This window comes from Prionailurus viverrinus, chromosome A3 (genome assembly GCF_022837055.1).
Source record: "Prionailurus viverrinus isolate Anna chromosome A3, UM_Priviv_1.0, whole genome shotgun sequence".
Taxonomy (NCBI): Eukaryota; Metazoa; Chordata; class Mammalia; order Carnivora; family Felidae; genus Prionailurus; species Prionailurus viverrinus.
Window position 1 is genome coordinate 24410950 of NC_062563.1, and position 15098 is coordinate 24426047.

Below are 15098 nucleotides of genomic sequence, written 5' to 3' on the forward strand. Positions count from 1 at the left end.
TTTTTCTTAATTCTTTCCTGTTATGAATTATACTCAAATCGGATTTTCCTTTCAAACCACAACTTTTTAAATGCCCAACATGGCATTTTCTCTCTTAGTAAGATTATCACGATGCCATACACATTATTCTACAAATTCTGTTTATTTTTTTACTTTTTAGGATATACATTTAATTCTATGTCATTAAACAGATATCAAATTCACTTTTTTCTAGCTACATAATATTTCATTTATGCAGGTTTCTGAAGTGTCATCAGGTTGTTTCTGATTTTATTTTCGCCATCACAAACTGTGAACATCCTTATGCATACATCTTTAAGAAATGGAGCTTTTACTTCTGTAGGATAAATCCCAAACATGGGCTAAAAGATAAGCTTATTTCAGTATTATGAACTGCCAGGTTATTTTCCATAAAGGTTGTTGCATTTCTTATTCTCACTGGCACTGGATATTAGGTATCTTTTTAGTCTTTGCCAGTCAGCTGGGTGAAAAGAGTTTTCTTATTTTTATTTTCATTTCCCTGACCATTAGTACATCGTATACATTCATTGGACATTTGTATTCCATATTCTACAGATTCCCTTTACCAATTCTTTACTTATTTTTCTCTTGGGTTGTTAATTTTTTACTTTTTAATCAACTTGCTGGCACTTTTATGTATTTAGAATATTAACCCTTTTTTGTCACATGGTACAATTATCCCAGTCTATCAGTTCGCTTTTGACTTTGTGGTTTCTTTTGACACATAGACTATTTTAATTTTTACCTGTTCATGTCTGTCAGACTTTTTCTTTAATTACTCCTGGATTCATGTCTTGCTCATCACTACCCCACTAATGAATTTTTATTTTATTTCTATATGTTTTTTAATTAAAAAAATTTTTTTTAAGTTTATTTATTTATTTAGAGAGAGAGAGCACAAGTGGGGGAGGAAGAGAGAAGGAGAGGGAGAGAATCCCAAGCAGGCTCCATGCTGTCAGCGCAGAGCCCAATGTGGCTACTTTGAATGCTATACTGTGATTGAAAATATTAGTAATAGTGTATTCACCTACAGTTCTGTCTATAGGTTTGCTAAGTGGTTATATCTGGGTCATCAGTAATGAGGAAATGGTAACTACAGAATTTAAAAGCTGATCTTAGGATTTCAGTGTTTGATTTTAAATGTGATAGTTTGGGGCACCTGGGGGGCTTGGTCGGTTGAGCGTCCGGCTTCGACTTAGGTCATGATCTCACACTCGTGGGTTCGAGCCCCGTGTTGGGCTCTGTGCTGACAGCTCAGATCCTGGAGCCTGCTTTGGATACTCTGTCTCCCTCTCTCTCTGCCTCTTCCCCCGCACGCACTGTGTGTGTGTGTGTGTGTGTGTGTGTGTGTGTGTGTGTGTGTGTGTCTCTTTCTCTCAAAATAAATGAACTTAATAATAAAAAAATAAATAAATAAAAGTAACAATTTGAGGGGTGCCTGGGTGGCTCAGTTGGTTAAGCATCTGGCTTTGGCTCAGGACATGATCTCAAAATTAGTGGGTTTGAGCCCTGCATCAGGCTCTGTGCTGATAGCTCAGAGCCAGCTTGCTTCAGATTCTAGCTCCCTCCCGCCTCTACCTCTCCCCCACTTGCACTCTGACTCTCTCTCTCTCAAAAATAAACAAACATTAAAAAAAATAAAGTGACAATTTGCAGAGCATAAAACAAACAAAAAAACGAAGAAAAGAAAGAAAAAAGTTTGACAACACGCAACACTCTCATTATGAATGTAAGACCATAGAGGAGAAGAAACACTGGTAGACTCTTAAAAAAAAAAAAAATTTAACGTTTATTTATTATTGAGAGACAGAGAGAGACAGCATGAACATGGGAGGGGCAGAGAGAGGGTGAGACACAGAATCCAAAGCAAGCTCCAGGCTGTCAGCACAGAGCCCGACGTGGGGCTCGAACACAGAAACTGAGAGATCATGACCTGAGCCGAAGTCGGACGCTTAACTGACTGAGCCACCCCAGTGGCCCAACACTGGTAGACTCTTAGATTGATTGCTTAAGGACTTTTGTAACTTAGAGCCCAGATCTTCTGATTTAATTCTATTGGAAACTTAATAGAGGAAAAAAAAGCCATGGTTCTTTAAAGTCGTCTTCCGTCTTATGGCAAGACTACATTCGTTATTATTATTACAACATACTTTTCTAGTGCTTTTACAATGAACTTTTTTGTAAGGAAGTGTCACATATGAAATGAAAGTCTTTCCTACTTCTGACTAAGAAGCTTCAAATTATTCACTCAGGCCTCAATTTTTCCATCAGGATATTGGACTAGATGATTGCCAAGGGCTCTCTAGTTCATACGCTAAGATTCTCATCAAGTAATTTTTAGAGAATTTTTTAGTAGTTCCTATATTGTAGGATTTGATCAACTTTTCAATGTCATTTGTATTTTAGAGCATGGATTAAAAGACTAGTATTCTAAACCTGTGTTATTTTTTGCCTACAGCTTTATTAGGCCTAAAAGGACACAGTGGTATTCATTGTTAGAACATGCTATAGAAAGTAGTTTTTCTCTAAATTTTACATTATCCACCTATCATGGCATCTAACAATATGGGGAGAATCTCTTTGAGTCTCTGACTTATTTTGTTGGTTTATATTGTGCTCAATTAACTATATTTGTGTCAGAATGAGTTCTAGGAATCTCAAATTTCATATTTCACAGATTTATCTTTTGCTTCTTATATTACACTGTCAGAATTGAAGTTTAAAAATTAATGTTAATATTCCCTAATCTCTTAAGTTGTCTATTATGCCTACTAGGAGCAAACCAGTTGTTGCTACAGTATTGAAATGCCAGTCTCTTTGACAGGCATTTTGTGGATCCTTTCAGGGTACTAAGTTTTTATGATTTGAGGTGCCTCATTTATGCAGTAGATAGCGTGTCAGTCTCATAAATTTCTATGATTTGACTGGAAGTTTGCATAAATTTTCCCATGGGAGCCCTGGACTTAGAAACAGGAAGCATGTAAAAGTTTTATAACAGATTCATGAGGTATGGGGAGGATGGGATTGGATCTTTAGTTATGCCAAGGCAAATGTTTTTTGACAGTTCACATTTAACTGTTTATTCAGAGACTTTTTAAGTGCCTAATAAATTATCCTGAAACATTTAGGTCTGTGTGGTTAACAGGCCAACTTAATTTTAAGTACTATAAGTATAATATCCAGATTTAGGCATTCATAGAAATGTTCTTTAAATTTCTCATTATACAGAATTTTTGTTTCTTCTATAGTAACTTTGGGAGCAAGAAAATACCTACCTTACCTGGTACATAGTAAGCGGTTGCTAAAGGATAGTTGAACAAATGCATCCATTGAAAGTATTCAAATTATAGATTAGAAATTATGAGGGACTTCTCTACACATATTTTCTATTTAAAAAATAACTCATGGGGGAACCTGGCTGGCTCAGTTGGTAGAGTGTGCAACTCATGATCTCGAGGTTGTGAGGTTGAGCCCTGCGTTGGGTATAGAGATTACTTAAAAATAAAAAGGAAAAAAAAAAAAAAAGGAAATAACTCATGGTCTGTAAGTATGAAATGATTTCAAAATACTAAGTTAAAAAACTCATGCAAAAGAGTCTCTTGGTAAAGTATTGAGGGTGTTATTACTAGCCATCTTTGAGAAGGAAGGGTCTTGCACCTAGACAACAAATCTGGAAGATTTGTATTTGGCACAAGCTGAAGATATGCTTGTGTTTATGAGGCAGAATCCAGAAGTCTAGGATTCTTATTTTACAGAGCTGTTTATTTATTTAATTGAAGTATAGTTGACACACAATGTGATATTAGTTTCAGGTGTACAGCACAGTGATTTGACAACTATATGCTGTGCCATGTTTACCACAAGTGTAGTAGCCATCTGTCACCATAAAACTCTATTACAATACCATTGACTATATTCCTTATGGTGTACCTTTCATCTCCATGACTTATTCATTCCATAACTGGAAACCTGTACCTCCCACTCCCCTTCACCCATTTTGCCCACCCGTCCCACCCCCATTACAAAGCTATTTAAAACATTCAAATAGAGATATTCATTGGTTAAAGTGAAAGCATGTAGAATAATAATTAAATTTCATGGTAAATAGTCCTTGAGTTTTCTTAAACCTGGAAGGAGCTCAAGATTCTGTTCAGCTTTAGCTTAGTGATCCATCTTCTCATTTTATAGTTTAGAAATCTTAGGTCCAGAGAGATTATATCCTGCCAGTCATACAAGGGAAGGTTACTACTAGAATTTGAGGCACACTTACCCTGCCATGCTTAGCCCAGCCCTCTTTCCATTCTGTCACCCTGGGTTTCACTATCATAAAATAATGCTAATGTCTTTTCTCAAGCTATACCTAGTTAATTTTACTAGTAATCATTTGACATTTGTATTGAAAATATTATTAAAAACAGATTCTGCAGTTAGGAAATCATTGCATGGGCATTAGGCTTTATTTAATTTCCTTATGTGGATAGTGCAGCACCTGTGATGGTGCACAAGTTGTGAACCAGGACGTCTGTATTTTCCATTTTTTTGTTTCCTTGTTTGGTTTTGCATTGTCACTTTTTTTAAATATGTATTTATTTTTGAGAGAGAGAGTGTGAAGAGGGGGAGGGACAAAGAGGAGGGGGACAGAGGATCCAAAGCGGGCTCTGCACTGACAGCAGCAAGCCTGACTGTGGGGCCAAACTCACAGCCTACAAAGATCATGACCTGAGCTGAAGTCGGATGCTTGGACGCTTGACCAACTGAGCCACCCAGGCACCCCTGCATTGTTATTTGTAATAAAAATTTTTCATAGTGTAAGTAAGAGAATAATGTTAAATTAAAAAGTATATTATCAGAACATTTACAGTTTTACAACAAAGAGTAGGAAAGTGACAAGAAAGACTAAGTGTGTAGCTAACTACATGCAAGATCTTGGGCAAATCATGTAACCTTTGTGGGACTGTTTCTGCTACTTACTTCATTAGAATCCTTCAAGGCTTCTGCCCAGTACAGATGTATCTGTTCTTAATATTTGTTAACTCAAGTATAGCACACACAATGCAAAGTGCACAAATCATAAGGATAATGAATTGTAAAATGAACACGCTTGCATAACCACTATTGATGTATTTTGAAAAAGCTTTCTTAATTATTATGAAAGCTTTCCTTTAAAAAAAAAACACTGGATTTGAGACTATAGGTAATCTCATGGTTTTTTTTTTTAATTTAATTTTTAATTTTTTAAAATTTACATCCAAATTAGTTAGCACATAGTGAAACAATGATTTCAGGAGTAGATTCCTTAATGCTCCTTACCCATTTAGCCCATCCCCCCTCCCACAACCCCTCCAGTAACCCTGTTTGTTCTCCATATTTTATGAGTCTCTTCTGTTTTGTCCCCCTCCCTGTTTTTGTATTTTTGTTTCCCTTCCCATATGTTTATCTGTTTTGTCTCTTAAAGTCATCATATGAGTGAAGTCATATGATTTTTGTCTTTCTCTGACTAATTTCACTTAGCATAATACCCTCCAGTTCCATCCACGTAATTACAAATGGCAAGATTTCATTTTTGATTGCCAAGTAATACTCCATTGTGTGTGTGTGTGTGTGTGTGTGTGTGTGTGTGTGTGTGTGTGTGTACACCACATTTTCTTTATCCATTCATCCATCAATGGACATTTGGGCTCTTTCCATACTTTGGCTATTGTTGATAGTGCTGCTATAAACATGGGGGTGCATGTGTCCCTTCGAAACAGCACACCTGTGTGCTGTGGATAAATGCCTAGCAGTGCAATTGCTGGGTCGTAGGGTAGTTCTATTTTTAGTTTTTTGAGGAACCTCCATACTGTTTTCCAGAGTGGCTGCACCAGCTTGCATTCCCAGATAATCTCATGTCTTTTAACAACACTTTCTAGAGTGAAATTACCAGAAACAGTGATAGAAAGAAGGAATTTGGCCAGTCACAAAAATTTTACTTTGAATAGGCTTATTGGGCTTATACAATTTAGTCTTTTCTTCTGATGTTTCTCTTCTTCCTCTCTTCCCTTTTCTGTCTAGGTCCTGGATGGAATGGAGAGGGGTCCTACTGAACATCTATTATCTTTTCTGAGAGTGGTCAGAGAGTTCTTAAACAGGTCTGTTGTTTATATATAGAATACAAATGCAATCTTGATTTATTAAAAAAAAAAAAAACTTGGTTTCAACATAAGAAAAGGATTGACTTAGAAATAGAGTTTACTTTTTTAAAAAGAAGGCATTTGATCTCCATGTCCGTGGGGAATTTTAGTTTGATAAGCTGTGTTTGACATGTGAATTGGACCCAAAGCAACAGAATTAAATGAGATCTGCTTATTAGAAAAGCACTTTCTTAATAGAAAAGCAAGTGAGTCTTATCTTTTTCAGTTATGTTGAAAATATGGAATATGGCAGAATTCTTTATTGATTTCATGGAAGGTACTAAGATAAAGGTAAAAAGGTGAATGTCTCAGTTGTCTATGATTCTGGAGGGGAATGGAGGCATGAGTAAATCCAAGAAGGAAAATATTTATTTGGTTCTCTTTCTCATGTTTTCAGAATTCATAACATTGAAAAGAAAAAAAGGTACCTTGCAAATCTTTGATTCAGAGGAAGGCAAGTGTATAGAGTTTTGGTTTATTCTTTTCTTATTCATCTGTGTCTCTCTAACCATGAATGAACTGTATCGTTTAGACAGATGAAAACCATAGCTTAGTGATTTCCCAAACTTGTCTTCACATTGAAATCACCTGTGAAACTTGGCAAACTATTGATGCCTGTGTCTCCCTTCCTTCCCTGCTCCCCACTCCATTGTGATTTAATTGGCTTGGGCACCTGGCCTAGGTTTTGGTATTTTTAAAAGATCCCCAGGTGATCCTAAAGTTTGACAAGTTTGGGAACCACAGCTCTAGCCAGTTAAAGCAGACCTGGCCACTATTGTAACTTGTGACTTTTTTTTTGCATAAATGTTTGGATAAATACATAAATAAGAGTATAAATATTTTGATTTAGGAATCTAGTGCTTTAAATCTAGGTTCTTGCTAGAATATAAGCCCCATAAAAGTAGGCAGCATGTCTGTATTTTTCTTCATTATTGTATCGTTAGCATTTAGAACAGTATCTGGCATATATTGCATGCCTAAATATTTGTTGAATGAGTGAATGAACCTGTCAGTCTCTAGTGAGCTGAGAGTATCCTTTTACCTAATACACCAATGGTCTGAGATAGAGAGGGAGGTGGTTGTGAAGAGTCCAGCCTCTAGAATCAGACTGCCTAGACTCGAATAATGGCTCTGTCACTTACTAGCTGTATGACCTTAAGCAAGTTACTTCTCTGTGCCTAAGTTTCCTCATTTGTAAAACGGGGGTAATTGAATCTATTTCATGGGATTGTTGGGGGAACTAATTGAATTGATAATGCAAAGTGCTTAGAACAATGCCTGGTATATAATAGTGTCCTGTAAGTTTTAGCTACTGTAAAATTAAAAAAAAACCTCTGTATTTTCTGCAGTTTGGGTACTTTATCTGTAGAATACTGTTTGAAAGCTAGGGTAGAATAATGGAATCATCTGCATTAGATGTAGTTAAAGAAGGCTTGACAAAGAAGGTGACTTTGGTTTTTTTTAGTTACCTTAATGAGGTAAATTTGCATACAATCACCTGCATCCGTTTTATTTATTTTTTACCTACATCCATTTTTAATTTTTTTTAAATGTTTATGAGAGAGCGCGCGCGCGCACGCGCGCGATCATGAGCGGGGGAGGGGCAGAGAGAGAGGCAGATACAGAATCTGAAGCAGGCTCCAGGGTCTGAGCTGTCAGCACAGAGCCTGACGACAACGATGACGACATGGGGCTCGAACTCACAAACTGCAAGATCATGACCTGAACTGAAGTGGGGCACTTCATGGACGAGCCATCCAGGCGCTCCTCCGTTAGCATAGTTTCATTATTTATCTGTGTTGTTGCATGTATCAGTAGTTCCTTTTTGATGCTGATTAGTGAGTGTCTTATATGGATATAACATGTTTATCTGTTCACTTGTGATGGATATTTGGGTTAGTTCCAGTTTTGATGACTGTGAATAAAGTTGCTATAAACGTTTTTTAATTTTAATTTTATTTTTTTATAGAGATAGAGTGTGACCAGGGGAGAGGGGGAGAGGGGCAGAGGGGCAGAGGGGCAGAGGGAGAGAGAGAAAGAATCTTAAGCAGGCTCCATATTCAGCAAGGAGCCTGATGTGGGGCTTGATCCCATAACCCTGGAATTACGACCTGAGCCAAAATCAAGAGTTGGAGGCTCAACTCACTGAACCACCCAGGCGCCCTGCTACAAGCATTTTTGCAAGTCTTTGTGTAGACATATTTATTTATTGTTGGGTAAATCCCTTGCAATGGGATTGCTGGGTTGTATGGCATATATGGCATATCTAACTTTTAAAAGAAACTGCCAAAAAGTTTTTTTTTAACTTTTTAAAAAATTTTTATTTATTTTTGTATGTTTTTATTTTTATTTTTGAGAGAGAGACAGAGTGTGAGTGGAGGAGGGGCAGAGAGAGGGACACACAGAATCCGAAGCGGGCTCCAGGCTCCGAGCTGTCAGCAAGAGCCCGATGTGGGGCTTGAACTCACAGACTGTGAGATCATGATCTGAGCTAAAGTCGGTCATCCAACCAACTGAGCCACCCAGGTGCCCCAGAAACTGCCAAAAAGTTTTAAAGGAGGTGAATATTCAGTAGGATTTCCAGGGAGAGTCCATTAGTTATCTATTGTTGCATAATAAATTACCACAAATTTAGCAGCTTAAAACAACACATATTTATTGTGGCACAATTTCCATGGGTCAGGAATCTGGGTACAGCTTAGGTGAGTCCTCTGTGTCAGGGTCTCTCAGAGGCAGCAGTCAAGGTGTCAGCCAGGGCTGGAGTCTCATCTCAGTGCTTGACTGAAGAAGGAATTGCTTCTAAGTTCACTTGGTTGTTGGTGGAATTCACTTCTTCAAGGGATGTTGAATTAAGGACCTTGATTTCTTTTTTCTTTTCTTTTCTGTTTTTTCCCTGTGTTCTCAGACTGTCTATTTGTTTATTTTCAGGAATAGAATTTAGTGATTCATGACTTACATATAACACCCAGTGCTCATCCCAACAAGTGTCCTTCCTCCTTAATACCCCTCACCCTTTTAGCCCTTCCCCCCACTTAACAGCCCGCCAGCAAACCTTAGTTTGTTCTCTGTGTTTAAGAGTCTCTTATGGTTTGTCTCTGGTTTGTTTTTTTTTTTTTAATTTTTTTTTTTAACATTTATTTATTTTTGGGACAGAGAGAGACAGAGCATGAACGGGGAAGGGGCAGAGAGAGAGGGAGACACAGAATCGGAAACAGGCTCCAGGCTCTGAGCCATCAGCCCAGAGCCTGACGCGGGGCTTGAACTCACGGACCGCGAGATCGTGACCTGAGCTGAAGTCGGACGCTTAACCGACTGCGCCACCCAGGCGCCCCGGTTTGTCTCTGTTTTTATATTATTTTTGCTCCCCATCCCATATGTTCATCAGTTTTGTATCCTAAATTCCACATATGAGTGAAGTCATATGATATTTATCTTTCTCTGACTTACTTTGCTTGGCATAATACACATTGTTCCATCCACATTGTTGCAAATGGCAAGATTTCATTCTTTTTAAGCCCCAAGTAACATTCCATTGTGTATATATACCACATCTTCTTTATCCACTCATCAGTTGATGAACATTTGGGCTCTTTCCATACTTTGGCTATTGTTGATAGTGCTGCTGTAAACATTAGGGTGCATGTGCCTCTTCAGATCAGCACTTCTGTATCCTTTGGATAAATACCTAGTAGTGCAATTGCTGGGTCATAGAATAGTTCTATTTTTAATTTTGGGGGGAACCTCCATACTGTTTTCCAGAGTGGCTACACCAGTTTACATTCCCACCAGCAGTGCAAGAGGGTACCTCTTTCTCCACATCCTTGCCAGCATCTGTTGTTGCCTGAGTTGTTAATGTTAGCCATTCTGACAGATGTGGGGTGGTATCTCATGGTGGTTTTGATTTGTATTTCCTGATAATGAGTGATGTTGAGCATTTTTTCCTGTGTCTGTTAGCCATCTGGATGTCGTTTGGAAAAGTTTCTATTCATGTCTTTTGCCCATTTCTTCACTGGATTATTTGTTTTTTGGGTGTGAGTTTGATAAGTTCTTTATAGATTTTGGATACTAACCCTTTATCTGATATGTCATTTGCAAATATCTTCTCCCATTCTGTTGGTTGCCTTTTAGTTTTGCTGATTATTTTCTTCTCTGTGCAGAAGCTTTTTATCTTGATGAGATCCCAGTGGTTCATTTTTGCTTTTGTTTCCCTCGCCTCTGAAGACATGTCAAGTAAAGTTGCTGTGGCCAAGGTCAAAGAGGTTGTTGCCTCTTTTCTCCTGTAGGATTTTGATGGCTTCCTGTCTTATGTTTAGGTCTTTCATCCATTTTGAGTTTATTTTTGTGTATGGTATAAGAAAGTGGTCCAGGTTCATTCTTCTGCATATCACTGTCCAGTTTTCTCAACACCATTTGCTGAAGAGACTGTCTTTTTTCCATTGGATATTCTTTGCTGATTTGTCAAAGATTAGTTGGCAGTACATTTGTGGGTCCATTTCTGGGTTCTCTGTTCTGTTCCATTGATCTATGTGTCTGTTTCTGTGCCACTACCATACTGTCTTGATGATTACAGCTTTGTAATACAGCTTGAAGTCTGGAATTGTGATGCCTCCAGCTTTGGGTTTCTTTTTTGGGATTGCTTTGGCTGTTCGGGGTCTTTTATGGTTCCATACAAATTTTAGGATTGTTTGTTCTAGCTCTGTGAAGAATGCTGGTGTTATTTTGATAGGGATTGCATTGAATATGTAGATTACTTTGGGTAGTATTGACATTTTAACAATATTCTTCCTATCCAGGAGCATGGAATCTTTTTCCATTTTCTTGCATCTTCTTCAATTTCTTTCATAAACTTTCTGTAGTTTTCAGTGTATAGATTTTTCACCTCTTTGGTTAGGTTTATTCCTAGGTATTTTATAGCTTTTAGTGCAATTGTAAATGGGATCAATTCCTTGATTTCTCCTTCTGTTGCTTCATTAATGGTGTATAGAAATGCAACCAATTTCTGTACATTGCTTTGATATCCTGCAACTTTGCTGAATTCAAGTATCAGTCCTAGCAGTTTTTTGGTGGAGTCTTTTGGGTTTTCCACATAATAGATTATCATGTCATCTGCGAAGAGTGAAAGTTTGACTTCCTCCTTGCTAATTTGGATCCCTTTTATTTCTTAAAAAAAATTTTTTTAATGTTTATTTATTTTTGAGAGACAGAGCATGAGTGGGGAAGGGACAGAGAGAGAGGGAGACACAGAATCTGAAGCAGGCTCCAGGCTCTGAGCTGTTAGCACAGAGCCTGATGCAGGGCTCAAACCCATGAACCCTGAGATACGACCTGAGCCGAAGTCAGATGCCCAATTGACTGAGCCACCCAGGTGCCCCAGATCCCTTTTATTTCTTTGTGTTGTCTGATTGCTAAGTTTAGGACTTCCAACACTATGTTGAATAACAGTGGTAAGAGTGGGCATCCTTATTGTGTTCCTGACCTTAGGGGGAAAGCTCTCAGTTTTTCCCCATTGAGGATGATATTAGCAGTGGATCTTTCATATATGGCCTTTATGATCTTGAGGTATTATCCTTCTGTAAGGACCTTGGTTTCTCACTGGCTGTTAGCTGGAGGCTGCTCCAATATAGCACACTGAGAGGGCAATAAATAGAGTCTTCCAGAAAAATAGAAGTCACATCTTTTTAACATAATCATGGAAGTGACATCCTGTCACCAACATCTGTTGGTTAGAAGTCACTAGGCTAGCCCATTCATGGGGAGGAGATTACACAAGGATATGAATACTAGATGCTGGAATAATTGATGGCCATCTTAGAAGTATATCTCCCACAGAAGGCATGGTTTAGTGGCAGGTTGGGTCTAGATGGACCAAGGGGAAAAAGTAGCTTGTGAAATTTTCTTCATCTTTCCTGTATCAAACTGTATCTCTTTCTTCCTTCTGTCTTTCACATCAGCCTCTCTCCCCTTCATGAAGAGAGACATAAAGGTCCCTCTCACAGTAAGTTTTTTATCTGAGTTGTTTTTGTTTTTATTTTATTTTATTTTATTTTTTTGAGAGAGAGAGCAAGCACTCGAGCTAGGGAGGGGCAGTGGGAGAGGAAGAGAGAATCCTAAGCAGACTCCACACCCAACACGGAGCCCAACATGGGGCTTGATCCCATGATGGGGGCTTGATCCCACAACCCTGGGATCATGACCTGGGCTGAAATCAAGAGTTGGACACTCTACCAACTAAGCCACCCAGGTGCCCCTTGAATATTTTTTATTGTTGTTAAGAGATTTAATTAAGGCTTCTTCCTGAATCATTTAGTGTTTATAGCTTATTTAAAAAAACATTTTATTATGGAAATTGAGACAGACACAAAAGTAGAATGCTATCATGAACCGTATGTACCTTTCACCCACCTTAAACTATTTATTTATTTATTTTTTACCAATCTTACAAGTATACTCTACATACAATAAAATACACTCATTTTAAATGTATAGTTTGTATTCTGTCGGATGCCTATATCCTAACAATCAAGAAGATATAGAACATTTTCACTCCAAAGTTACCTTGTGCCCCTGTTTAATCAGTCCCCATCCCAGTCCTAGGAAGTACCCATCTGATTTCTATTGTTGTGGGTTCATTTTGCCTATTGTAAAATGTCATAGAAATGTTTGGATTCTTTTGATCACCATGTTTTTGAGATTCATCCCTGTTGCATATTTCAGTAATTCAGAGTTTTTCAGCCTTGGCACTGTGGACATTTTGGGCTGGATAATTTGTTTTGCAGACTGTCCTGTGTATTGCAGGATATTTAGTAGCATCCCTGACCTCTATCCACTAGATGCCCATAGCATTCTCCTCCCTTCCTTTGATTGTAACAATCAAAAATGTCTCCAGACATTGCCACCTATACACTAGGGGACAAAATCCCCTCCCTTGACTGGTATATAACCTTTACAGTAGTTGATCCTTTTTATTGTTGGGCAGTATTCCACTGTATGGCTACACTACAATTTATCCATTTACTGATTGATGGATATTTGGGCTGTGTCCAGTTTACTTTCAGTTTCGGGCTGTTATAGATAGAGTTGCTATTAACCTTCATAGGAAGTCTTTGTATAGACATGTTTTTATTCAGGATAAATATCTAGGAGTTAGATTGCTGGGTCTTAAGATAAATAAATGCTTAACTTTAAAAGAAACTGCCAAATTGTTTGTACATTTTTATAGTCCCACCACTATGGGAGTTTCAGTTGGTCTGCATCCTTGCCAACATTTGATACTTATTCTTTTTAATTTTAGCCATTAGTGTAGGTGTGTTATTTGTCACTTTAATTTTCATTTTCCTGATGACTGATAGTGTTGAGCATCTTTTTATGTGCTTGTTGTAAAGTGTCTCTTCAAATCTTTTGTCCATTTTTTCATTGCATTATGTCTTATTGAGTTTCCTTTGTCTTTTCCCCTATGTGTGCATAAACATATTTAAGAAATTAAATATTAAGAAAGACAATTAAGACAATTGAAATAATGAATACACCTTTATATAGTTTCTTATTTATTTATTTATTTATTTTTAATGCTTATTTTTGAGAGAGAGACAGAGAAACAGAGTGTGAGTGAGGGAGGGGCAAAGAGAGAGGGTCAGATAGAAAACCTGAAGCAGATTTCAGGCTCTGAGCTATCAGCACAGAGCCCAACATGGGGCTTGAACCCATGAAACATGAGATCATGACCTGAACTGAAGTTGGACACTTAACCAACTGAGCCACCCAGGCACCTTACCATGCGTCTTTTCTGACCACAATGCTGTGAAACTAGAAATGAGTCATAAGAAAAAAATCTAGAAACAACACAAGTGCATAGAGTTAAATAACATGCTACCAAACAATGAATGTGTCAACCAAGATGTCAAAGAGGAAATAAAATAATACATGGAGAGAAATGAAAATGAAAATACAAGGGTTCAAAATCTTTGGGATGCAGCAAAAACTTTTCTAAGAAGGAAATTTATAGCAATACAAGCCTGCTGCAAGAAGCAAGAAAAATCCCAAATAAGCAACCTAGCCTTATCCCCAAAAGAACTGGAGAAAGAACAAACACACCCAAAACCAGTAGAAGGAAGGAAATAATAAAGATTAAAACAGAAATAAATGAAATAGAAACTAAAAAAAAAACAAAACAAAAAACAACCCAGTAAAATAGGTTAATGAAACCAGGAGCTGACTCTTTGAAAAAATAACAAAATTGAAAAATCTTTACCCAGACTCATCAAAAATAAAAGCAGAGAGAGAGAGAGAGGACTCAAATAAGCAAAATCAAAGATGAAAGAGGAGCAATAACAACTGACACCACAGAAATACAAAGGATTATGAGAATATTATGAAAAATTATGTGCCAACAAACTGGGCAACCTAGAAAAAGTGGATAAATTCCTAGAAACATATAACTTTCCAAAATTGAATCAGAAAGAAATAGAAAATTTGAACAGACTGATTACAGCAATGAAATAGAATCAGCAATCAATCAACTCCCAACAAACAAAATTCTGGGATCCGATGTCTTCACAGGTGAATTCTACTAAACATTTAAAGAAAAGTTGATACATACTCTTCTCAAACTATTCCAAAACATGTAAGAGGAAGGAAAACTTCCAAATGCATTCTATGAAGCTAGCATTACTCTGACCCCAAAGCCAGATAAAGACGGTACAAAAAAAGAATTACAAGCCAGTATCTCTGATGAACATAGATGCAAAAGTCCTTTACAAAGTATTAGCAGGGGTGCTTGGCTGGCTCAGTTAGAAGAGTATATGACCCTTGATCTCAGGGTTGTGAGTTCAAGTCTCATGTTGGGTCTAGAGATTACCTAAAAAAATTATTAGCAAACCAAATCCAACAATATATTTAAAAATTCATTCA

General features: G+C 37.5%; 1 protein-coding gene across 9 annotated transcripts in view; it reads left to right on the plus strand.

Moving 5' to 3' along the window:
* NCOA6 (nuclear receptor coactivator 6) overlaps positions 1–15098 on the plus strand; it is a 108432-nt gene that overhangs the window by 12764 nt on the left and 80570 nt on the right. For 8 of the 9 annotated variants that reach the window (XM_047853905.1, XM_047853910.1, XM_047853915.1 and 5 more), the window contains exon 2: positions 6073–6149. The exons of the other annotated variant lie outside the window; for it this stretch is intronic. The gene's annotated coding sequence lies outside the window, so the exon portion shown is untranslated. The remainder of the gene's footprint in view (positions 1–6072; positions 6150–15098) is intronic. 9 annotated transcript variants of the gene reach the window in all.